The sequence below is a fragment of the Euprymna scolopes genome, chromosome 2 (genome assembly GCF_053919585.1).
Source record: "Euprymna scolopes isolate OS-2025 chromosome 2, ASM5391958v1, whole genome shotgun sequence".
Taxonomy (NCBI): Eukaryota; Metazoa; Mollusca; class Cephalopoda; order Sepiida; family Sepiolidae; genus Euprymna; species Euprymna scolopes.
Genome location: NC_136483.1, coordinates 78,354,560 through 78,381,102, shown reverse-complemented (window position 1 = coordinate 78,381,102; position 26,543 = coordinate 78,354,560). Strand labels below are relative to the sequence as shown.

Here is a 26,543-nt window from a genome sequence, read left to right as displayed (position 1 = left end):
TAGTATTTTTTAGAGGAATCTATTTATTGATTAATATAGGACTATTTTATCGTTTTTGTCCCAATCCAGAAGAACTTTAAGGAGTTCTGTATATTTTCACATTAAAAACTAATCGCGTCGAACTTTGCTTTCGTGGGAAGGCAAGTAAATAGAAACTTCATTAATTTATATACTATTTTTTATTCAATATTTTTGATATTTAATGTACATTTGTTAAAATAGAAGAAAAGGTTTTCTGATATGACGGGTGCGTACTGCGTCTCTCTAAATTAATATTTTCTTTTGGTTTTGGAACAATATTCAGTGGAATAATAGCATATTTCAGTTTTACTTTTGAATTTGTAATAAAAATATAGCTGACATCTTTTTATTTGATTACGTAGAATTTCTGCTGATATACATTTTTTTTTTTTTTTCTTAATCAACTTTTTTTTCTTTTCAAGAAGCGGCCCCTGGATCCGTTTACTACATTTAAAGGTAATTTTATAAAACCACTCCCGTCTCCAATTGGGAGTTTTTAATTTTAATCATATATTTTTTTCCCCCTGGTGCAATTGCGGTTCCGACTATGAACGGAGAAAGCCGAATCAAGTTCTGTCGTTTTAAATTTTACCGAAATATAAAATATTTTCTTTTTTCTTTTTTTCTACCTGACGATTTTAATTAATCAAAACGATCAATTTCTTACTTTAATACTTCTAACACTATTCATTTTACATATCACTTACATGTATTTTTTTTTTTTTTTTTTTTTAGATACTTTCGCTTGCATCTTTAAGATTTTTGTTTGTATTCCCAATTTTACCTTCCCTTTGCACACTGAATAAGATTTTGTGAAGTTCCGACTGATTTCGCTATGCATCAACCTTAATCATTTTTTAATCCATTTTTTTTTTTTTTTTTTTACACTTAACAGTTAAGTCTAAAACGTCAGTACTCAAAGATAATGCACTGGAAGTGGACTCTGTTACCTAAATATGAAACTGAAGTCACTAAACATTAAACGGAACATTTCATGCAGTAAAAAGTTAAAAAGTTTTGGTGCTTAACCGAAAATAGCTGTTGCGTAGGTTCGCAAGAATTATGATACATTTGGGTAGTAGTAGTAGTAGTACTACTATGATATAGTGAAGTAAGTTTGTCGTACTGCGAGTGCTTCGCCAGCGGCGAGGGGGGGGGGATACGCCCACTTTTAGTTGTGATTGATGAGCGGGGATATTGTACTTATCCTATTTTCTGTTCAATTTGATTTATTTTTGTTCTTAAATTAGAAATTGGGTATTTTACATATATCTCTACCAAATAAAATATAGTCAAAACGATAAATAATATATAAACAGATTAATTACGGTATTAATAAAGGCGAATCTTGTCAGCCGAAATAGCTCAGTTGGGAGAGCGTTAGACTGAAGATCTAAAGGTCCCTGGTTCAATCCCGGGTTTCGGCATCCTGGAGGCTGACCCTCATTTTTTTTTTTTTTTAAAATTAAAGCTGTTTATTGCTTAAAAAAAAAACGAATTTCGATGTTTTAAAATCAAAAGAAATGAAAGAACTCTGTGAATCTCCTACACAATCATACTTACATATGTATCATTTTTTGACTAAAAAAATAGTTTTATTTATTTACTATAAATTAAGCTCTAAATTGCAAGATTATAAAAAGAATTATGAATTTTTTTTTCAAACTTATGAAAAAGGGAGGGGGGGATTACGAAGGTTCAGATCAGTCTGCCATGTAAATTTCTTGTAAAATGCTCCTCAACTAATTTCAAGGGAAAGCAGTATGAGGAAATAAATTATTAGAGTAAACTGTAATCTCTGAACGTATATACCATTCACTATGCGGTAGCTCTAGATATATCTAAGGCTTTTGACAGGGTATGGCATCAGGGTCTCCTCAGGAAAATTAGATCATACGGTATCACTGGCAGAATACTTAACATAATTAAATCCTTCTTAGATAAGAGAAAAATCCAGGTTGTCCTCGACGGTTGTACATCTAAACAATATGATATAAATGCGGGGGTGCCCCAGGGTTCTATCTTTAGACCTCTATTGTTCCTGATATTCATAAATGACCTCCCCGACAAAATTGCCTCTAAGATGGGTATATATGCTGATGACACTACACTCTATGGCAGGCACGACAGGAAGACGAATGAACACATTTCTAAAGAAATGGCAGAAACACTAGAGGAAGACCTCCAATCTGTGGTGGAATGGGGACAAAAGTGGTTGGTCGCGTTCAATGCCCCCAAGACTAAACTAGTTTCATTCAATAATTACAAGAAACCCTCTCTACCACCTATAGCAATGGCCAACGACTCTTTATCTGAGAGTACATCTTTCAAACTCCTTGGCCTAACATTCACAGAAAACATGAGTGGGAATAATTACATTGAAGGCATTGCCAGGGCCGCTGCAAGAAAGGTGGGCTCTCTCTACTGTGCTAGACAACTACTAACACCCGAAAGTGTCCTGTACCTCTATAGGGCCACCATTTGCCCATGTATGGAGTATTGCTGTCACATCTGGGCTGGTGCATCTGCTACTAGTCTCTCGCTCCTTGACAAGGTCAAAAGAGAGTCGCAAACCTGATAGGCCCTGGGCTGGCATCTAAGCTTCAGCCTCTGTCCCATCGACGAAATGTTGCATCCCTCTGCCTTTTCTACAATCTGCAGTGAAAGGATGGCGTGTTGCTGCTTATCGCATTGGTCTGTAGTATTGAAGACGTTGAAGAGATGCAGTAAGTTTGTTGGAAAAGCCAGTTAGGGATTTTTATCCTCGGGTTCCAAAACCAACAGAAATTAGACCATTCCTGTAATGACCTGGTTCCTGTTGATTGCGGTGTAAATGCTGGTTCTCTGCAGTTTTAGGAGGTCCATCCTCCCAGGCTTTGCCTTCTGTTTTTGAAAAAGGATTATTTTATTACTAATTGCCTGATGTGCTCTTACTGGGGAATGCCGAAGGGATTGTCCAGACACTTTTTGCAGGTCAGTGTGCCCCTCCTGTGCAATCGTCCGTCAAGTTGAGGCAGCGATTTTGGAAGATCGGCGCATTACTATTCGCCAAGTAGCCCAAGATGTCAAGATTAGTACAGGGTCTGTGGAAACTATCATTCATGACCATTTGCATATATTGCGTATAATTGGTCATGATTGATAGTTTCCACAGACCTTTTACTAATCTTGACATCTTGGGCTTGTTGGCGAATAGTAATGCGCGAATCTTCAAAAATGGCTACCTCAACTTGACGGACAGATGCCTCATCAATGGCAGAAGGGGGGCGACCAGGTCTGGGAGCTGTTTCCACAGACTTCCGGCCATGTTTGAATTCACGATGCCAGCATTTTACAAGGTCATATGATGGGGCCTTATCACCAGAAGTTTCTTTCATTACATCTAAAGTCTCCTGTGGTGTGCGTCCTTTCAAATACAAATCGGAATCACTGCTCGACATTCAACAGGCTCCATTTCACACCTGACTCAGTTCAAACACCTATAAAACAGAGACCACAATTAGTTCAGAGCTGTAATTTGACACATAACCCGTAGAGATAGAAATCATTGCACATGCAAAATTTCAGCTAGATCAGACAACTGGAAGTGGGTCAGGAGCATTACTTATTGCACACCCCTCGTATTATTCAAACACGGTGGTATTTGAATATATGGTTAAATGGCAGTTTTAGTCATTTAGAACTGCTTTAACTGAGTATTTTTTAAATGCTCACTCATTTTTTGACCAAATTTCAAACAATTATTACAGTTTATAGATCACCTTCTCAACTATATTATGAAAAAAAAATTTTCAATTTTCATTCAGTAAAACAAATATTATGTTCAAAATCATAAGAATATGTAAGGAGATGAGCAACGTTTTTTATGATTGGTTTCCATAGCAACCACGTTGCTTCAGCGACTACTATTGCTACTGATTCACTGCTGTCATGAAAAGAGAAGTAATAAATGAAACAGAGAGAATGAAAGCATGAAAGAGAGATAATTGGGGGAATTTTATTGAAAGCAGACGAGTGCCATACATTGTTATTACATATGTGTTTATGGGGGCAAAAAAATAAGATTGAAATTAAACAACAAGTGAATTTACTGAAAGCCTGGAAAATCATGGATTACAATAGAAAAATACGAGCATGAAAAGTAATATTGTTAAGCTTAAACATGGAAAAGTAAAGGACTAGTTGTTAAAACTGGAAAAGAAAAGGACAAGATATTCTCGTAAAAAGTATTGTAATAGCTTATATTTAACAAAATAAAGATTGTGTAATTACAATGTTTTAATATTGGGATAAAACTGAATAATAGCCCGGTTGTAAAATATGCTTAAATATGATATTTTAATTTATATAGATTTCATATATATTATTATAGAGTTAATGTTCTATCGATTTTTATATATTATAAAGTTGCAATTTCAAAAATAAAAATATATATCCATATGACTTGGGTTCATCAGTTTGAATTGAAACTGAAACCAAAACTTATGAAAAAATATATGCCTATATATATAACTTGAGTGCCGTCAGCTATAATTGAAACTGAAACCAAAACTTATGAAGAATTCTTGATAAAATTATTCATAAAAAATGATTACTAGAGTGCCATCAGCATAATCGAAACTGAAACTTATGAAGAATTCTTGGTAAAATTATTTATTACAAGAAATGGAAGTCCATCTATTATATAAATCTCACCTGTCTGTTTAAATGTATGTCTGCCTAAAACTTTTGACAGAAGCGACCGATTTTCATGAGATCGGTATCATTTTGAGCTCGACCATTTGGACGACAAATATCAAAAAATTAATTCTTCACCTTCAACTGGCCACTTTTCTACAGGAAAGGGTCGCTTTTTCAACGATATTTTCAAAAGTGATCCCCTCTTTTCAGTTGACTAGTCTTAATTTAAACCTTCGCCACGTCCGGTTTGATGATGGACGCATCGGCAAAGACATCATGTTTTTTTTTCCACATTCTTTTTTTCCTTCACGGTACAGATTCGAGCCTACCTGCCTACTACCACTTTTTTTTTTTTTTTTTGCTCAACACACACCTCCAAACACCCGGGCAATGTCAAGCATCCAGGCTAGTCTATATATATAAAAGGCAAAATTAGCTGAGCGTTTGTGTATGTCCAGGAAAGGCTTTTCAGATCGGGGTTCCGCTGTCGGTTAAATTCAGCGAAAAGCTTTCTTATATTTTCAAGATCATAATATCTGAGATTCGCAAACAGACACTGTTTCTTTCCTTTTTTTGATTGAGTTAAAAAAAATTCCCACCGTGTCGTCATCTCGGGTGTTTGTCGTTTGCATTCAAATAGATTTGCTTTATTGCAAATCTATTTGAATGCAAACGACAGGCCGGGCTGATGCTGCACTTCGCTTAAGTTAATTGGTTCTCAGTCAATGTAGGAGGAAACCCTTTATACTGAGATAATTACTATTTTTTGGGATACTGCCAGAGTGCCCCCACATTAAAAATGACCTCGTGTCTAATTTGCTTTTGTGGGGAAGCAAATAAATAAAATGTCAGGAAGCTTACCTGGCCCCCGGCCAGTTTTAAAAGTAATGTTCATTTCTGCGCATGCGTGGTGACTCCTATGATTCTTAAGTTAATTATCGACTCTCTGAATTCACTATCCTTTTTGGCCTAATGGTTAGTGAGGAAGACTAATTATCCAACATTTTCAAGTTCAATCCCACCTCTCTCTCTATCTTTTTAAAAAAATTTTTTATTTCATCCTTGTGCCAATATCCTCCACCCAGGCAAAAGTTAATAACTAACTCATTGAATTCACTATCCTCTTTGGCCTAATAGTTAGCATGGAAAACTATTTACTCACCTCTCTCACTATCTTTTTTATTTTAACTATGTGGAAGCCATTCTTAACATTGCTTCGTCCTTGTGCCAATATCCTCCACCCGGGCAATGCCAGGTACTCCTCACTAGTTACTATTAGACAACAGTCACTTGGATGTAAGTATGACACAAAAAATAAATAACACATATGCTATGTATATATATATATATGTATAATATATAGATTATTATTAGAAATCTATTCTTAATATGTGGAGGGAAGGCTTTTTTTTATTTTGTACTTTGGCCTAACAATTTAATAAACAAAAGATAGCGTAAAAATTGAATTTAACTTGAAAATCCCATATAAAAAAATACCACCGTCTGTAAACTGCATAAGCATCTCAATTATATATAAAACATATGTACAGTTTTGGCATAAAATAGTCAAATAACAGTTGATATACAGCAACCAACCAAGATACAAAACATTTTTTCTTTCAGCATCAACCACTCATCGCACTGCTTTGCATTTATTAAGTGGGAGTTTAAAACTTGTTGGTCTGGATGAAGAGTAATGAAAAGAGACAATAACATGCTAAGGGAGTGGTGATGGGAAGTGACCCCGGGTAACCATATTGGAGGGCGGGAGACATCCAATCATATTCAAATTATCTCCCTTTCTCATAATACTTCTCAATACTAGGACTTATACTTGAGTCTTTGGGACATACAATCAAGGATTATTAGACCATCACTAGACATATGTAGCGGAAACAAATGGAACTTTTTTCTTTTAACGAATCAATGCCGCTCCCCTGTGCTATTTGGCCACATACTGACCAATTAGGGGTACGGCACATTGATCCTTTCTATCCCCTAAGGAATTCGGCCAGCATCTGGTTTGAGAAATAAGAACTCGTCCTTACTGAGAGAGACACCAAACAGAACGGACCTCCCTTTTTTTCTCTCTCTCCACCTCGGCGATTTCTAACGGTATCGACGATTCCACGGGGAATAACTACCGTGATAGCACCACGTAGCTGGAGTCCAGCTTTTGACAAAGAACATACCACATTCTCCTTAATAAACCTTTTCTTTGTTACATTTTTGAAGTTGTTGCGTTCATCATTTCAGAAGCTTGTATTGAATTATTTATTTTATTAGGTTGTGCCCTAAAAGCATTTAAAACCCTAAACATCTATACGTGAATGTCTAGATGGAATTACAGTGACTTCTTTGGGCATAAAACGTCCATGACCTGTAAAAATTCCCTTTTTACCCATAATACTGACCCTAGATTTATCATTATAGTATTTTAAGATTGTTAAAAAATAAATATCCGTCTTTGGCAGATAAATATATTTTCTTCTGCATATCCGTAGAGATGTCAGACATTTTATGTCAGAGGACTGCTCTTATTAAAAGTGTTGAGCAGCCAAATCTAGAAGTGTTGATAAGATAAAGAGGCTATTACTAGAGGATCCTTTTCTCTTTTTGCCATACTCCAGTGAAATCACTTTTTCGTTATTCTGTCAAGCCTACAAGGCAAAACATGAGAAATTGAAAGATAACTTGATCTGTAATAAGTATCCATTGAAAACAACAGAAAGGAGAAACGTTAAAGTACAAGCCAACATTGAAACGACTAAACACAATGCCAGATTTGCAAACAACAATTTATTATTACACCGCTTTGGGCAGATCTTCCTTTTTAAATATTTCTTCAATTCAACCTTTAAAGAAGTAGACAATAAATTGGATAAAACTTTCTCATGACGAAAAAAATATTGAATTTTGTTACAACTGTTAAAACTCTCACTTCTCTTATTTTATCCTTTAGTTCTCAAATTTCATGAGCATTGTTTCTGACAAAGGAGAATTGCTGTTTTCTGATCATTGGCTATTTTTTACCTTGAAGTAGTATTTTATTTTTTAGCTCCTTACATCAAGTGGCTTCATGCCTTGTCTGGAGTGATTTCCATAAAAAAATTAATTCTTTGGATTTCAAGCATTCAAATTTTTTGCATCAAGATAAAGTAATATCTGAAATACCGAATTTTCTGATAACTTTTCACCTGCAATATTTGGGCTGAATGTTCATTGACAAACCAGATGTGGGGAGGCAAGTTTTGAGGTGCAACAAATTCAGTCTCTCAAGGTTCTTCAGGTATTGACTCATATTTTTGTTTTCTCCTCCTTTCATGATCTTAGTACTCTCAGCTGATGGCCTTGTGCCATCCAGTTAAGGAAGTTGACTTCTTCAATAATTCCATAGGTTTCTTGCCATGTCATTTAACTGACACATTTTCATGCCTGCTATTGTTGAACACAAATCAAGAAGTGACAGAAATCATTTTTTTTCCCCTTTCAGGTTCCCACGTGGTGCATGGGTGGTATGTCAAACTCCAGCAGGTCTTTGCCTACATGATTCAATCGCCTCTTGTAATGGTGGCTGACACTTTCCACCTCAAGCCTCTTTGCTTTCGTCTGGCGCATGCGCATGACTATAACAAGGGTCAGGGGAGGACACTAAGTGGAACTTATGATTTCCAGGTGAGATCTTCTTTCCCTCTCTTAGTTGTTGAAACTTGAAGGAGAAATGATATGTTTATGTACTGTCTCCAAAATAGGGGCAGCAGACGTGAGGCAACTGGTAGAGTGAGACAGGCTATCTGTTGATCTATCTATCTCAACTTTTTCATTTTTACATGCATGCAAAGTTTCTTTTTCTCTCGTTTTATAAGCAAAATAAACATTTTATAAACAAAATAATGAATGTTAACATAAGTTTATTAATATTTATTTATAAACTACCTGGACTTATAACAATGAGTGGGCCAACAACAGTAACTGCACTGAGGATGGTATATATGTATTGGTATATAAGATAAGTTCTGATGACCAACAATTATGCAATGATCTCATTTTGGTCTATAATCTTCTCAATAGCCATTACGATCTCCTTCAGAACCTATTATTCGTTCCTGCACTAGAAAGGGGTTTACAGAAACTGCTTCACCACCAATTTTGATTAAAATGAAGATGGGTTGCTTTCTCAATCAGGATCCCAGAACCTTGAAATGAACTTACAGTAGATGTGATAAATGCACCAATAAAGTAACCCTGTAATGGACTATTGTGAATTAACCACTTATGTTGATGCATTCACTGGTGATGCAAATTTCTGCACAGTAAAAATGCAAGAATGGAAACAGCAAGGAACAAATGTATCCATTCTGCACCTCAGGAAGGCATATCTTTAGATCCATGTTGAATGATTCTTTTGGCATTACCAAATAGTGATATTTAAAGGACAAAGATATTGTCATACTAGGTTAGGGTTTGGCTTAAATATGGCACCTCTGCTAATGCAGACTGTGTTAGCCCAGAATGAGAAGATAAATAGTGCAGCATCAGTGTATATTGATGATGTGGCATGGGCACCTGTATGGACTCACAAGTAAGGATTCAGAAAAGTTTCAAAATGGTGCAAGAGTACTAAGATTAGAAGTTTGAGTGGAGCATGGGCGACTGTGATTTTATCTAGATAAAAAAACAGGACAGTCATGTGATCATTGTAAAAGCAAATGAACACGGACAACTGGAGTAGGGTCTAAGAGCATTTATTTAACACGTGCATGCTGCTCGCGCTATATATTTCGAAAGTTCTTTTTACACCGTTTCTGGTAGGGAAGTTAACTCTCTGTTGTGGAGAGTGTTCAAAGGGACATAACTGGGTAAAATTAACAATACTTCCCCCTTTTTCTTATCTTTTAGATGACCACTGAAAAAGAAAGAAAAAAAAATTATTTTTAAATATCAGTTTCTTTGGGTTCAGATACAAACTCAAGTATCTTAAATGAAGGGACTGCCTTCTTGGTTAAGCAGTCAGCTACCTGTCTATTGGTAGGTAACCAAGAGAACTCTGCTATTTCTTTTCTTTCCAGCATTTCTCTCAAAATAGCCATCTCAATACGAAGCCTTTTATCTAGTATTTGAGTGGACGAATGCATGGAGTCAAAGAGACAGGAATTGTCTGTTTTGCAGATTATTTTTATATTTTCGGGTTCATCCTTTAATTGCAGTATTTCTAATAGTAGTTTCTTATAAAATAGACAGGCCTTCGACATGTCAACCATGGCTAGGGTTTCAGCAGCCAGTGTGCTTTTGACCACTCTTCTAATGCGCTTGGACTGCCAGATTATTGGTGTATATTTGTGGTTATTGCCAACTAAAAAGATTATGTAACCACCTTGAGATTCTCTGTCTGTCAGGTTGGCGAATGAGGCATCACTGTAGGCAACAATCTTGAGATGATTGAGATCTCCTAAGTCAGGAATATCTACCTGGGAATTTTCTTTCTTGGCTTTCTTTACTACTCTATTGGCATGTTTTATACATTCCACATTGCTTTGTTTGAGGATGGAACTTAATGCACTGACATCGTAGCTGAGATCAGGTCTGATCTGGGGAACCAGCCAATTGTTGGCTGATAACTTGCCTGATTTCAGAAATTTCCGCTGTGGATATTTTGTCGTTAATATTCCTGCCAGTTTCCACTGGGATATATTTCAATTTCTTTACTCATTCTGTCCGAGTTTAATATTTTCCCCATTCTGTTTGATGTCTAATCCTATGTACTGAAAATCTGCAATTTCTTCAGATTTAACTGCAAATACTTGATAGATTTTGCCAATAACTTTTCTATGAAAAATTTCTGACCCTGCAAAGCAAAAATCATCTACATGGGTAGCAATACCTTGCAATTTGTTTTCGAAATGCCATGTAAATATAGCCTGATCATATTTTGAAGCTATAGCTCCTGACTTCATCAATTCCTCCCTGAGTGTGAGATACCAGGACCTAGAGGCATCGGTCAAGCCATATACACATTTGCCTTGGGGTATATTAGCTTCTTTGGGAGGATTCAGATAAACCAGTCAGTCCAACTTCTTGCTTTGCAGAAATGCTGTTTTGATATCCATGGATTTACATACGCAATGGTTGGATGCCATTATAGCTAATGCTATGCATAAACCTTCTTTGGAGCATGTAGGAGAATCATTTCTTAGATTCTCAGCATCTTTATCCTGAAAACCTCGGGCAACGAGTCTGGCCTTGAATGTTTGTTAGTTATTGGAATTTTTGCTTGTGTAAATCCATCTGGTGGAGATTTTTGGTTGATCTTGATCCGGTACTAGAACATAGACTTTATTTTTAACCCAGCTCTGAAGTTCCTTTTGCTTAGCTTCCTCTAGTTCCAGGCTATCATTGACAGAGGTGATCATTACTTCTTTGTCAGTGCAAGAATCATAGTGCTCTTCATTTTCTTCAGTCTCATCAGTTTGTCAATCGGAAACTCCATGTTCAAAGTCCAACCAAAAAAGTTCACCCTGTTCCATAACTACATTCATCAAATGTTTATTTTTACCAGTGGCTTTGCCTGCTCTACTTATGATATTTAACTTCTTCCAGTCTGATTCTGTGTCATTCACAAGCTTGCATTTGATGATTTGTCCAGGTTTGGGAAGTTTGACTTTCCTGGTGGTAGTATCGCATTTATTGGTTATGTCTTGAGTTTCCACAATAGGGCATTGTTCAGTGTTGTCTGCTATTTCTAAATCTTCTTCTAAAATATTCTCTTCAAAGTTTGACACTCTTGGGGATCCTTCAAACTCTTGTGGAGTGCTCAATTCTTTGTTGTTACCCTCATTGTGATTTTGGTATGTTTCGGGGTAGAAAGCTAAACGAGACAGATGTACTCTAACATAGGTGCCGCCATGCTTGACAAGCACCTGTTTGTTCTCCCACCCTATGAAAATAGTACTTATAATATCGGAGCTCTCTTTACCCGGAATTTTAGCTGCAACACTGTACCTGGCACCATGATCAATAAGGTGTAATACTTTGTTACCATTAATTTCTTTCATGTCCATGGCAATGCTCTCATTAAAATATGTTCCCAGTGAAAACCCCACGACAGGTCTGGGTTCAACCCTTTTGTATCTCATGCAAATTTCACAAGAATTGGGAATTTCCTGAAGTATCTTAATGAATTGCTTGTCTTTCATTTTCATTCTGGTGCTCCTGACTAAGTCACATAGCTTTTTACCGGTAGGGTGACTAAATTGTCTATGAAATTTGGTGGCGATTTTTATTTTTTCTTGCCTATATTTTTGTTGGAAATTTCTTTGGTAAGCAAAATATGTTTGAACTTACCTCGGTCTGGTGTAGGTCTTGTTATGAGAATGTGGTAGTGCCCTAAAGAAGTACATTGCAGTGGGATTTTTTTTCCAAACATGGTGACACTGTCATTCTCGAAATTGAGGCTTGTGCTGGCTCTTTTCATTAACTTTTTGCTCAGTAAAAGCGGTATTTCGGTGTCCACCATGTCAGTGATAATACTGATTTTAATGCCAGCAATGACACATGGTAAAGTTGCTGTATGAGTGGATTTAATGGTGTTCCCATCACCATATTTGTAGCTTTTCCCTCCACCTCAAACTTTTATTTTTTGTTTTTCTGGCAGGGTTTCTAGAAAATACTCAAACCATTTTCTTCCACAAACTGTCCCAGACGCACCACTATCCAAGACAGCAGAGCCGAGCGTTTCTCCCAAAAATGTGCTGGTGCTGCCATATTCTTCACGCTCGTTCATGAGGACAATGTTGGAAACGAGCAAGTGGCCTCCTTTTTCGGTGTTGTCGATTTCGTCATACGGACAGTCGTGAACCCAGTGGTATTTACACTCACACTTGAAACAAACACTGCTGCTGCTGTTGCTTTCAACCTTGTGGTTTGAATTTCTTTTGATGTTGTTGTTGTTGTTGTTGTTGTAGTGTGTTGAATTTTGGTTGGGACCCATCTGCCAGCATCATGACTGGTGAGACTGGAATTTTTATCACCATGGCAGCGGCATAGACCATGACTACTGGTGTAGTAGGTTTTGTCAGTGGTGAAAATAATGTCAGATTCGGTTTTCACAGCAACCGGACGAGTTTTTGGCGAGGAATGAGCTTCAAAGTCATTAAGAATTTTTTTTAATTGTTTGGACATTTCTCCAAGTGTAAGTTCCCAAACGGTGCCTTTTGTTAAGCTTTCGTTTTCGGGGTTGAGGTTGGCGCTTTTGAGAGCTCTGAACGCCAGGACCGGATAGGGCAGAATTATGTTAAATTCTTTCAACTTGGCAATGTGACGTTTGAATTTGATTAGAAAAGTATCTATTTCCATGCCGCTCTTTCTTCAGTGACTTTTGAATGTCTTGTACGCCCTAAATGCTGCCTGATTTGCATCTTCTAAAAAGAGGATGTCCAGCTATTGATATAATATCTCCATTCCGTTTTCGGCATTGAGTGAGATAATATCCAATTCAAGCAGGGCTTCTCTCACTTTTCCCTCCAGGAACAAAAGCACGACGGGGGCCCATTTTCTTTCATCTAAAGTAGTGGCTAGTTCCCATATACGCATTTCTTTCTTCCAGGGATTGTATTTTTCCATGTTTAACGTTGGTAGGAGAATGTTTGTTTTTGTACACTCTGCTACCAATGTAAAAGCAAATAAATACAGACAACTGGAGTAGGTCCTGGATATGACCTTAAACTATATCCAGTGGTGAGGCCCCAGCTTGCGGCTTTGGGGAGTGTGGAGCCACCCTTTAATTACCAATGCTCCCAGGTCCACTCTGACCCAGAGTGGTAGTACCTGTTAGGGTCCCAACTATGGGTTAAATAGAAACCGATTTGAAAACAACAAATATATTCTATTAAAAACTTTTCTTCAAAATCTTTGGATTTGGCATTAAATAACCCAAAAAGGGTTGATATGCCGTAAAACAAACAACCAACCAACCAACAACTGGAGTAGGGTTGAAGAGCATTTATTTAACATGTGCATACCGCTCGCGCTATATATTTCAAAAGTTCTTTTTATACCGTTTCCAGTAGGGAAGTTAACTCTCTGTTGTGGAGAGTGTTCAAGGGACACAACTGGGTAAAGTTAACAATAATGATATGAAGATGTATCTTCTCCATGTGTGACAAACATAATACTACAACTATCACACAGAACTAGGATGACAAGGCTAGCAATGTTCCTTTGAAGTGTATGATAGTAGACACACTTGCCCAGTTGCATCATTCAGATCCTTTCCAAGGAAAGTGGCATGTGGGCATAAAGGAACTGGATGTTTGGGTGAACATAAGCTAGCTGACTGTAGGCATGGCTCTTGACACCTATGTAACATCATTGAGGATGCATGCTAGTTGAGGCCAACAAAGTATACACAGCATATAAACTGAAATAGAGCTGTATGGTATGCTAAAAGGACTAAACCTCATGTTTAAATGAAAGGTTAATGTGTTACACATAAAAACAGACTCCCTGTGTATGTGTGGCGTGATCGCCTCCGGGAGTGGTACAGCTCCTCATTGAGGAGAGATTAAGACTCCCGAAACACTGAAGAAGGTCGGGCAACTATGCTTATAATAATTGTTAAGCCTTATTGTGTGCCCGAGCAGCGGTGGCCGACTTTGCTGAAAGGAAGAGTTAAGTTAAGCATTTTATTGTGCTTTTGTAAAACAGACATATACTTTTATTGTTGGGTGAAAATTGACAATTCGATGTTGTTTTGAAATCATCACGAATATAATTTCGGTTCTGGGGTCAGATGAGGGGTCAAGGATGAACTTGCTTGGTCGTGGGAACTAAGAGCTGCAGAATCACCAGCACACACACACTGGGGATAACGTATTGATTGGCGATTGGTCTAGAGAATAACCTACCCTACCTATCACCTAACTATATAAGCGAATGCTCGTGCCAAAAATCAGTTAGTTGAAGTTGGATCTTGAGAGAATTTAACCCTTATCATCGTCACACCCCTTCCCCATCTGTTGCCACTGCAAAACATGGAGAGTAAGATTCAATAGTGTATTATGTAAGAAATCAACATTGGACATTTCTATATAAGTTTATATTTTGTAAATTTGAGTTGAATTAATTCATAGAATAGAGATATCTGAGTTTGTGTTTCATTTTTTTTTATTGTGCACCCCAAAAATTAAAGTAATTGAAAGGAATTGAAAGTTTAACATTCAATAGTCATTCTTTATATATATATATATATATATATATATATATATATATATATATATAGCAAAAGATCTAGTTTTGTTATAAAAATGAAATTCTATAAACAAAAATGAAGTAATTTAATTTGTAAACGGAAAAAAAAACATAAAGAAGCAGAAGTTTATTTATGAACAGAAACATGGAATCCTATCTTAATTAAATGTAACAAAATTCTTTCATGTATTTATCATTTATAAAATTTTTTGTATTAACTGCAATACTTGATGTCAATAAATTCACATATCACCATAAAAAAATAATAAAACCTAAACAGAAAACAAAAAAACAAATGGAGGTTTTTCGTTTCATTGTGATATATAAAAAAGCAAAACAAATCTCTCTCTCTCTCTCTCTCTCTCTCTCTCTCTCTCTCTCTCTGCCGATACAATAGGGATCAGAAATGTAAATAAACTAAGTCTGTGTTTAGAAAAAAAAAAAAGATGGGGGAAAAAATGTATAACTGAATGGAAAGTATGTAAATCTAAATATTCCCAGAAAAAAAAAGGAAAGAACAAAGCAAACTTTTGGACTGCGATAGTTGGCTATAATGTAAATATATGTATGTATGGGTAATGGCTGACATTAAGGTGCTGTAGTGTTTGTTAAGTAAAGGAAATGTAATGATTCAAATAATCCATGAATATCGGAATGGGTAGTGTCAGCCAATCACAACATGAGGATTCAGTTCTGTGGAGACGTTAGTATTTTTAATGTAGAAAAGGGAAGTGCAGTGCTATATGTAATAGGGAATAGTTCAATTACGTAGGAAGGGGTCTAAATTTAAGTCCTCTGTGAGTATAAATACGCAGTGTAAGTGGGTGATGATGGTAGTATTTAGCGATTAGGGTGTCAAATGGAAACTACTTCCTCTGTAGGTTATGATGATGATGATGATACTCCTAGGATTAAATCTAGTATTTTAATATTACGAATTAATGTGTCTAAAATTTCGCTTTATAGTTAAATAAGGTCATGGCTAATAGCATAAACATAATAAATTTGTATGTGCCATCTTTTATTATATATATATATATATATATATATATATATATATATATAAGGATAACAAGCACCGTTTTTAAAAATAAATTTAAATGAACGCTTATGATTGATGGCATACAAGAGAAGGATTAAGGTAGTAAGATGGGTCAAAAAATCTAGCCTCATTCTCAATTCAAGGAAAGGTAGGTCACGCGGTACTCTGTCACCGGTATCGAGGTCTATCCTATCCCCTTTGAAATAAGTTGTTAACTTTGAACAACAGAAAAACGGGGTAATTATAAATTACATTTTTTCCATTTTTGGTAATTGTGCATAAAGTGAGACCCTAACCTTCAAACATGCCGACAGGTGGTGTCCGCGTCTGTCCATTGAAGTATGGAAGCATAAAATGGATACAATACTTCCGCTGTTTCCCAAACTGCTTACTTATATATTTGGGCAAAATATTAAGATACTTTTTGTTAATATATTTTTTTCAAACATATTTACATTTTGTTTTTTGTTTTTTCAAATATAGTCACTTTTTTTTTTTTTTCAAATATACTTTAATTTGCAAACCTACACACAACCACCTACAGGAATTTCTGTAGCATTGCCAATTTAAAAATAGATGTTTCCACAATATCATCTACTGGATTCGTACTTATTATGTTGTTTGAATTTAATGTTTTTTTTTAACATATGTGAAATATTCACATTTTAAAGCTGTTAAACTATTTCCTTTTGCACATTCACCTTTCTGAAACATTCATTATTTTTTCATGTTTCTGTAAATAAATATATTTTTAAAATATCAAAATAGTTTGACAAAATGTATAACCTATTAACTTAAATAAACAGCGATTTGAAAAGATATGCGATAAAAAAATAAAAAATTAATTGATAAAAAAGTTTATTTATTTTTGTATATTTTTATTATAAGGGGGTGAAAAAAATAAACATAAATATATTTGAAATTGTACCCATTTTGTGCTTCCATACCTTAGTTGACAGACGCAGATGCCACCTGCCTTTGTGTTTGAAAGTTAGAATCTTGCTTTATGGGCAATTATCAAAAATGGAAAAGATGTAATATACAACAAATAAATGCTACCAAAGGCAAGATAAGTTAAAAGAAAAACAAGAAGCAATTCCAAGAATTAAAGAAAGAAGCAATTCAAAGAATTTTCGAGCATTTATTACTTTTTTTTTTTAAATGGGGGTCACCACTTATCAACGCCCAGGAGCCACTCAGGGATAAGGGTTATTGTCTGTACAGTAATCAATGGGATAGTATCGTAGTAATAGCATTGGGGATTTGATAAGGTGTCATTACTTAAGGGGGTGGTTCATCAGGAATTTCTTTGTGTTGGACTTGAAGACATCCAAATTGAATTCCGGGGGGGGGGGGACAGGCAAGTGGCAGAAAGTTCACAGCCATGCTGTTCTAAGAAAGAAGCTTTGTTCATGGAATCTACATTTTGATTTAGGCACAGATAAAGAGTGGGGAAAGTTACTGACAGTGGTTTCAGCTAGACGGGTGTTTTTCGTGAAAGATTGGCGATGGGGGACCAGAGACTGGAGCTTAGACGAGCACTTGCCATGGAAATAACAATAAATCAGAGACAGGCTCGTAACGTCTCTTCTGTGGGAGAGAGGTTGCAGGGAAGAGAAAAGGGCATCACCTACCAAGCACCGAAGTTTATTTTGCTCTGTCAAGGCAGGATAGGCTGTTTTTAGCAGCTCCTGCCCAGATTTGGCAGCAGTACTCCATCATTTTATATAGATAGAGAATTGCATCATTAGTGAGATATCTTCTGGAGCGGTAGAAGGATCCCACCATTTTCCCAGTGACCTTGGCCACAGACTTGATGTATGTGTTCCATTTCAGATCAGGAGTAAAGGTCAGACCCAGAAGCTTATCAAAACATGGGGCCTCCCCTAGATGAGAGCCATTCATTTCAATCAATGCCAGATGGGGATCAGAGCGTTTATGATGTAATGATGGGAGCTTGGTCTTAGATGCATTAAAGGTAACCAGCCACCTCTTCCCCCACTGAACCACACGCTCAAGATCTGAGGAGAGAGAATCAGAGAGAACGTTGTCATTTGCGTCTTTTGGTGTGTTGCCATAGATAGTCATGTCATCAGCATAGATGTCAACGAATGATTTAAATATGTGTTTTGGGAGATCATTGATGCAGATCAAGAAGAGAGTTGGGCCTAGGATGGACCCCTGAGGGACTCCAGCATTAATACTGTGGGCCTCTGATTTCTGCCCATCAACCACTACTCTTATGAGCCTATCAGAGAGAAATGATTTAATGATAGAGAAAACATTTCCAGTTATACCGTAGCTGGAAATCTTGTGAAGTAGGCCTTTATGCCATACCTTATCGAAGGCCTTTGATATGTCAAGAGCAATTACCCTAGAAATAAAGCCTTTGTCAAGAGATTCGGTAATTCTATGTGATATAACTGTTAGCACGTCTGCTGTAGATCTAGCAGAACTGAAACCATATTGTGTTTCACTGAGAAGGTTATTTCTGCTGAGGTGGTTGACTACTTCTCTATTTAATATGGATTCCAGCAACTTACTTATGACACTCAGGAGACTTATTGGTCTGTATTGAGAGGGAGATGACTTATCACCTGAATTCTTAAATACAGGGCATACTTATGAGGTTTTCCAGGGTGTTGGAAAGCACTTCTCCTTAAGGCAATGCTTAAAAATTTTGTAAATATGGGGGCAAGTTCTGGTTGTAGCTTTTTTAACACTATAATTGGAATACCGTCAAGGCCAGTTGCTTTACTGGAATCAAGGTTCTTGATTAGCTTGGCGACCTCATGCACAGATATTTGTATGTTACCTACCGTGTTGTGTGCTATAGGAGGAAATACGGGGAGTTGATGGCCTTCGTCGTATAGGGTAGAATTTGCTGCAAAGTTCTTGGCAAATAGTTTGGCCTTGTCGGATGCTGATGAGATGACCTCTGGACCATTGATAATGTTTGGGATAGAACACACGCTTCTGTTCAGGATCCTATTTGCTATTTGCCAGAACTGGTTGGAACCAAGCCGCTGCTCAGCTACTTTGGATTTAACGGACTGAGCATATAGCTGTCTTGCATTTTTTAGTACTCTTTTACAGTTGTTGATGGCGGTCCTGAAAGCAGCTTTAGTCTCAGTGTATCTATTACGTTGGTAGCTATGGAAAAAGTGATTTCTGTGTACAATGGTAGCAGCACATTCTGGGGAGAACCATGGCTGGCTGTTAGGTTTTTGTTGGAATTTTTTGGATAGTATGAATTGGTTTATGCCTATAAGTAACCATTCGGTCAGGTCTGATACTATAGAGGACACATCCTTTTTAAACATGGAATGAAGAGGTAGATCAGATATGAATGTACGGAAGCTATCCCAGTCAGCCATAGAGTATCGGTATACAGTACAGTGGAGAGGTACGTCTGTAGACTTATTATATTTCATTTTTATCTTAACTGATACAATGGAGTGGTTGGAGGATCCCAGAGAAGATAGAACGGCACATGAGCATAGCTCAGGGAAGTTGAGAGAAAAAGGTCTAGAAGGCTTGCGTACTGACCGGTAGTATTGGGCACATGAGTGGGCTCGCGAACAATCTGAGTGAGGTCATAGGCAATGACAAAATCATGACAAAACCTCCCCTCCTCATCAGTCTTATTTGAGTGGGTCAGCCATTCCACATTGTGGACATTGAAGTCACTGCAAATGTGAATGTTAGCCGTGGAATGAGCAGACAGGATGTGGTCAATTTTCTCAGATATACTCTTAAAGATAGTAACTCTGTTGTTGTGGGGGCGATAGAGGGCAAATATAAATGCGGTGGTGTAAGCAAGTGCAACCTGGAAGCACATATAAGGTAAATTAGAGTCTTCTCTGGAGATATCCCTGCAACACGGGAAGCCATCTTTAATGTAGGCACATATTCCATGCCCGTGGCAATCTTGGGGGTCAGATTTAGATGTTAGGTTAGAGTATCCATTAATTATGAACTCATCTAGGGAGGTGGTCGGCCCTATTCCAGTTTCGCTTAGAAAAAATATGTCTGGTTTTGTCTCCTGTAATTGGGTTTCAACCTCTGGAAGGTTGGAACGTAGACCTCTGACGTTGGAGAAGGAGACATGGTAGGGGTCTATGTTAGAGGATGGGGTTCTAGGTTTATTCATGTTTTTTTTTTTGAGATATTTCATGTTGAGGATTTTGGGATTTGTGGAACAGGTCAGCATACTTGGTTAGAGCAGTACAGAGAGGGAAAGTAAAAGAGAAAAGACAGGAAGATTCTTTTTTTGTAGCACATGATAAGGTAAAGCCGTAACAATTACCCATTAGTATGGCATCAAAAAGCCCCACCAGAGACTACTGCATGGTCCAGAATCCATTCACCAAATGGCAATACAGTAGCCCCAGTATTTTGCACCTGCTGATAGGACAACTTCCTTAATGGTTAATCCAAGGTTCGGGTCCCTGACTATCAGGCGGTTAACGTCAGCCCAGATGAAAACGTTTACCTCCAGCACCCTTACTAGTGACATGGCCGCAAGAATAGACATAGAGACAGAAAATTTCAGGCATAGACTACTGTTCACAAAGTACTACCGACCTAGGAAGCAGCTTTTTCTTCACCCTTTGTCAGAAACATCACTCATTGGAAATGAGGACTGGGGGACAAAAAAGGAGAAGCGAGAGTTACTGGAGCTGCCGATAACACATCCACTGTATTATCTACTTTCCATTAAAAAAAAAAAAGGTAAGAGGGACTTATTAATATCTATTTAGTCTAAGTCCTTTGCCCCATTCCCAGTTTAGGATAGTACTTGAAGATAGTTTCCCCTCCCATATTAATCCATGGAAGTTTTTTTTTTCTTCTTCTTTGCTTTAGATACCTCGAGGTAGAACCTTCTGGCTTCACCTTATAGTTAAGTTCCGTTAATGGGAATTGTGAAGTCGGCTTATGTTTTTTGTATTGGAGAATGTTATTTAAGTACTGGTTTAGGGTGGTACCAGGCATAATTGACAAAAAAGATTTAGAAACAAGAAAATTAGCAGAACAGGATAAGTAAGTAGAGTTAAGTTGTTTCGAGTTTTAAGTAAAAAATGCAATAAGAAAAAATAAAATAAAAAATAAAAATAAGCAAACAAATTATTTATATATATATATATATATATATATATATATATATATATATATATATATATATATATAGTGCAAAAGTGTAGGCATTATTAACAGTTATGGATAAGAATTGTTTAACTTAGCTCTGAAAACACCGACCCTGTCTTCTGAGGTCATCTCGAAAAAAAGGAAGCTAGCAGGTTTGTTCCTGGTACTTAAAGGGTATGTTGGGGGTGGGTAGAAGTGGGGAATTAATGCTTCTATTTATCTTTTTTTCTTTCTTTTTTTTTTTTACTATAGACAACATTTTAGAATTCATTTTTTTTTAATCAACAGAGTTTTACAGGGTTAATTAACCTCTTAGAACTGTTTAATTGTAAAAGAAAAATAAATAAATTCTCATTCTTTTAACTGTTTAATTATAAAAACAGACCTAATTATTTGAACTGTTTAATTGTTAAAGAAATTCTAATTATCTGAATTGTTGAATTAAATAAATTTTCTAATTTGGACTGTTGAATTTTTTTTTAATTCTAATTCTTTGAAATGTCGAATTTTTTAAATAATTCTAATTTTTTGATCCGTTGAATTAAAAAAAATTCTAATTCTTTGATGTGTTGAATTTAAAAAAAATTCTAATTCTTGGAACTGTTGAATTAAAAAATTCTAATTCCTTGAACTGTTTAATTTAAAAGAATTCTAATTCTTTTAACTGTTTAATAAAAAAAAAAATGAATTCTTTAACTTTATCTATAGTAATAAATGCTCAAAAATTCTTGGAACTGCTTCTTTCTTTACTTCTTTGAATTGCTTCTTGTTTTCCTTTTAGCTTATCTTGCTTTTGGAAAAATGACAAAATAGCAAATTAATTATCTATGAAAATTGCTTTTTAAATAAAAATCTGCTGTATATTACATGTTTTCCGTTTTTTTTCTGTTGTTCGAAGTTAACAACTCAGCACTTTATTCAAAGGGGACAGGTTCTGCCTTCATACTGATCACAGAGTACCGTGTGACCCACCTTTCGCCGAACTCAGAACGAGGCTGGACTTTTGGATCATGTCTTGTTAAACCTAAGAGAACTTAAGTTCATATTTTTATTTTCTTTTTTATCTATTTTATGTACTGACCCTAAAACAACTCTATGTTAGACAAGAAGTGGAAAATTGAAATGGTAGAACCAAGACAAAAATAAATGTTTGAAGCCAAACTTTTCAAGAAAAAGGCCAAAAAAGGCCAAGTTGGAAACTGAAGCCACACGTTTAGAAATAAAAAAGGCTAAATAGATGCCAAATGGAAAATTTCTTTATTAATGCTATATAAAGAGAAAAAATGGCTATGTTGAAGATGTTAACTTTGGGCTATATTGAAAACGTTAGCTCCCAAAATTTTGTATTTTAAAAAAAATTATTTCTAATGGACAGTGGTAGCTCTGACAGCTTTATTCATACCAAAGTAGTTGAGGATCTGGATTTAAAAATAACAGATTCAGACTTGAGAGTTTCGATGGCATCGTCTGACCTCTCATCCAAAGTGGTAGGTGCTTGTTTTCCTAACATACTTTTTAACAAACGTATGTATCCCAACCAGAAACTGTCAGTTTTAAATAACCTTTGTTGTGATGTGATTCTCAGACTGGATTTTCAAAGTAAACATGAAAGCGTTGCCTTCAAGTACGGTGGGAGTTCAACTCCTATTGAGATTTGTGGACTCGCTGTGGCTTCGGTGGAACCACCTGAACTTTTTTTGCTAATATAAATAAGAACTGCAAACCGGTTGCCACCAAGTCTAGATGTTATAGCTCAAGTGATAGCAAGTTCATTGACTCAGAATTAAGCGCCTTTTAAAGGAGGGGATCATCGAAACCTCAAACTCCCCCAGGAGGGCAGAAGTGGTCATGGTTAAATCCGATAATCAGAAAAAGAGAATGGTCATTGATTATTCTGAGACTGTGAATAAGTACACAAGCCTTGACGCCTACCCCCTACCCTGACTGGATGACGCAGTGAATAAGGTTGCTCATGTATTCAGCACAATCGACCTGAAAATGCATATCACCAGATCCCCATCAATGAGAATGACAATCCCTTCACTGCTTTTGAAGCTAACTCCAGTTGTATCAGTTCACCCGAATACCCTTTGAGGTTACAAACGAAGTTGCTTGTTTTCAGCGAATTGTTGATGAAATTATTAGTTCTGAGGACTTACACAACACCTTTGGATACCTGGACAATATCTGTGGAAAGGATCAGGAGCAACACCATGTGAATCTGGCAAAATTTATCAAAGTAACAGAAAAATGGAAAATAACGTGCAATAAAAAAAGTGTGTGTTTTCTGTGAATGAACTGAGCTCCATTGACCATTGGACCCAATGGTCAAATAAAACCCGACCCCGAGAGATTGAAGCCTTTAAAAAACTCCCTTATCCAACTGACGGCAAATCACTCAAGCGAGCCCTGGGTTTTTTCTCGTATTATTCAAAGTGGATCCATAGGTATATTGATGAGATTCAGCCTCTTATTAAGACCAATTTATTTTCCCTTTATCAGGAAGCTCGAAATGCATTTGACAGTCTCAAGCTAAATATTGAATCAGCTGTAATAAAAACTATCGACGAGAATGCTCCCCTTGAGTTGGAGACTGATGCCACTGATTGTGCTCTTTCTGGAGTCCTCAACCAAAATGGTAGACCAGTTGGTTTTTTCTCACAAACTCTACACGGCTCCGAACTAAACCATCCAGCTGTTGAAAAAGAAGCGGCTGCCATTATAGAAGTAGTTAGATATTGGCGCCATTACCTCTTGGGGAAGCACTTCAAACTTATTACTGATTAGAAATCAGTAAAATTTGTTTACGACCAAAGTCACCATAGTTGAATAAAAACGATAAATTGCTCCACTGGAGATTGGAGCTTTCATGCTTCAATTTCGACATTATCGCCCTGGTGAAAATAATCTTGTAGCTGATGCATTGACACATGCTTCTTGCGCTACTGTGAATAGTAGCAACAACCTCCTCAATTTGCATCAATTCTTGTGCCATCCTGGGATTACAAGGATGATGGTCTTCGTAAGGAGTAGAAACCTCCCTTACTCTCTTAAGGATATTCAGCAGATGACAAAGGACTGCATTGTTTGCAACAAGTGCAAACCAAGATTTTTCTGCCCTGTTGATGGGCATTTAATCAAATCAACTCAACCTTTCGAAAGGTTGAACCTCGATTTTAAAGGATCCCTACCTTCATCTACCCCAAATAAGTATATGTTGGTATTAGTTGATGAATACAGCCGCTTTCCATTTGTATACCCTTGTAAAGACACAAGTACCCAGAGTGTACTGCAATCTTGCTCCCACCTGTTTTCTATATTTGGCATGCCCAACGAAGTTCATTCAGATAATGGGAGTTGTTTCAAGAGTGCTAAGTACAAGAATTATATGCACGGCAAAGGGATCTCCACCAGCTACAGCACTCCATATCACCCGCAGGGGAATGGTCAAGTGGAGCGAATGAATGGAACAGTGTGAAAACTATTTCATTAACATTGGAAGACAAAGATTTGCCGACTGAACACTGGGAAGAGATTTTAGCAGACTCCCTCCATTCTATTCAGTCTTTAATATCCACAGCTACAAATGAGACACCTCATGAGCGCCTGTTTAAACAGCCAAGAAGATCAGTGTCCGGGACAGTGGTATTATCTTGGATGACCGAATCTGGTTTTGTTTTAATGCGGAGACACAACCGGTTAACTAAATATGAACCTCTAGTTGATAAGGTTGAACTGATAGATGCTAACCCCCATTATGCCTTTGTTCGATCTAACGAGGGAAGGCAGATGACTGTATCTACATGTGACTTGGTCTCATTGAAAGACTTCCAATTCACGGATCACTCACATGACTCGGAAAACTGGAATGATACACCAGAAGATCAGCAAGAGAAAAATTCACCCCTGCCAGTAGAACCACCTGTTTTGCGATGGTCAAAACGTAGTAGAAGACCACCAGATAATTTGAATTTGTGATTTTAGAGTTTAGTGAATCTTGATTAAACTTATTTTGCGCATCAGAACTATTAAATTGCACTCCTTGTGCTGGCTGAATTAGTGAGTTTTAACATTGCAAACTTGAACTATTAAACTACATTCCTTGTATTGGTTTTGATCAACCCACCTTCATACACTAATACTTGAATGAACTTTCCACCTACGACAGGAACTTTCTAATTTAATTGAGGGGAGAATGTTGTATTGTGTTTCATATGGATATGAAACTTCACAATAGCACTCTCCCTGACGAAGCGCTAGCTCTGTATACTACTCCAGTAGTGTCCGCCATGTTACTTTATAGTGTTGACATCGGACTCAACGTATCGTTCTTTTGTGCTAGTAAAAACCTTATTTAAAGGGTATACAGTATTTGTTTCACTTACAACAGCCATGTTTTTTATCAGTGAAATAAACACGTTTCCTGAACTGGAAATCATGATCTTTTTATATATGCTTTTGAGGGAAATTGGTTTATTTATACACTTGCAGTAAGAAACATTAATAATACATTCTACAGTTTACATACTTTTTAAAGCGTACCAGAGAACTTTAAAGAATTTTTGAAAATATTACATTTTAAATTAATTGTTGATAAACTTGTAGATGAATCAGCTAGATTTCACCCCCAAATAAAATTCTCTTTTTTTGGTAATTACCCATTGAAGGAAAAAAAACAGTTATTTCAGATTTTAGAGGGCATTATTAGTTTTGTATAGAAAACATTTATTTACATAAATTTATCATAATTTATTTATTTATTATTTTTATTTACATAAATGTATATAAAACATTTATTTACATAAATTTATCACACATTTCAGGTTGATCTGAATAGCCTTTTAAGTGTATATAATCACGGTCATCGAGAGTAAGAAGAAGGCCTGTTAACTGAAAAATGTCTGCAGGCAATGTAGGTAAGATTTGTCAGACTGTCAGTACTATATGAGGGCCATTTGAAAAAGATCAATAAAACATTTTTAAAAAGAAAAAGGAACACAGTTCGATTAATACTGAAACTGAACTTTATTCAGTATAAAATATAAATATTATCTATGTAAAATTAAGTAATTTTAAAGCAATATACAATTTAATACTAATAAAACTGAATTATGAATTTAGGGAACAAACAATTAAAGAAACATTAAACACAAATATTTTTTGGCCTTCGGAACAAGATCAGAGTGTAGTATCTGTTTCGATACTACACTTTACTTTTTCTGTCCTCGGTCGGTGGAGGAGAAATCTTTCATGACTGAGATTATTTTCGTTCCTATCCAGAGTGCCCCTTATTGGGAAGCTGGATTTTGCCCACAAGATTACATGTTGAAATATTTAAATAACTATTACTTTAAATACAGAAATTATATTTAAAGTTTTGGTTTTCTGTTCTTCTATGTCCATTTTT

General features: G+C 36.4%; 1 protein-coding gene and 1 non-coding gene across 5 annotated transcripts in view; both read left to right on the top strand.

Annotated features, from left to right (window-relative positions):
• The window catches only part of LOC145292788 (uncharacterized), a 95,303-nt gene continuing 68,760 nt past the window's right edge, over positions 1 to 26,543 (top strand). For 2 of the 4 annotated variants that reach the window (XM_080138858.1, XM_080138834.1), the window contains exons 1-3: positions 1 to 140; positions 444 to 477; positions 8,195 to 8,376. The gene's annotated coding sequence lies outside the window, so the exon portion shown is untranslated. Of the gene's footprint in view, positions 248 to 443; positions 478 to 8,194; positions 8,377 to 26,543 lie in introns of those variants that run through there. The other 2 variants (XM_080138840.1, XM_080138849.1) reach the window with 2 other exon arrangements.
• Trnaf-gaa (transfer RNA phenylalanine (anticodon GAA)) lies at positions 1,376 to 1,448 on the top strand. The gene has a single exon. It is a non-coding gene; the product is annotated as a tRNA-Phe (tRNA).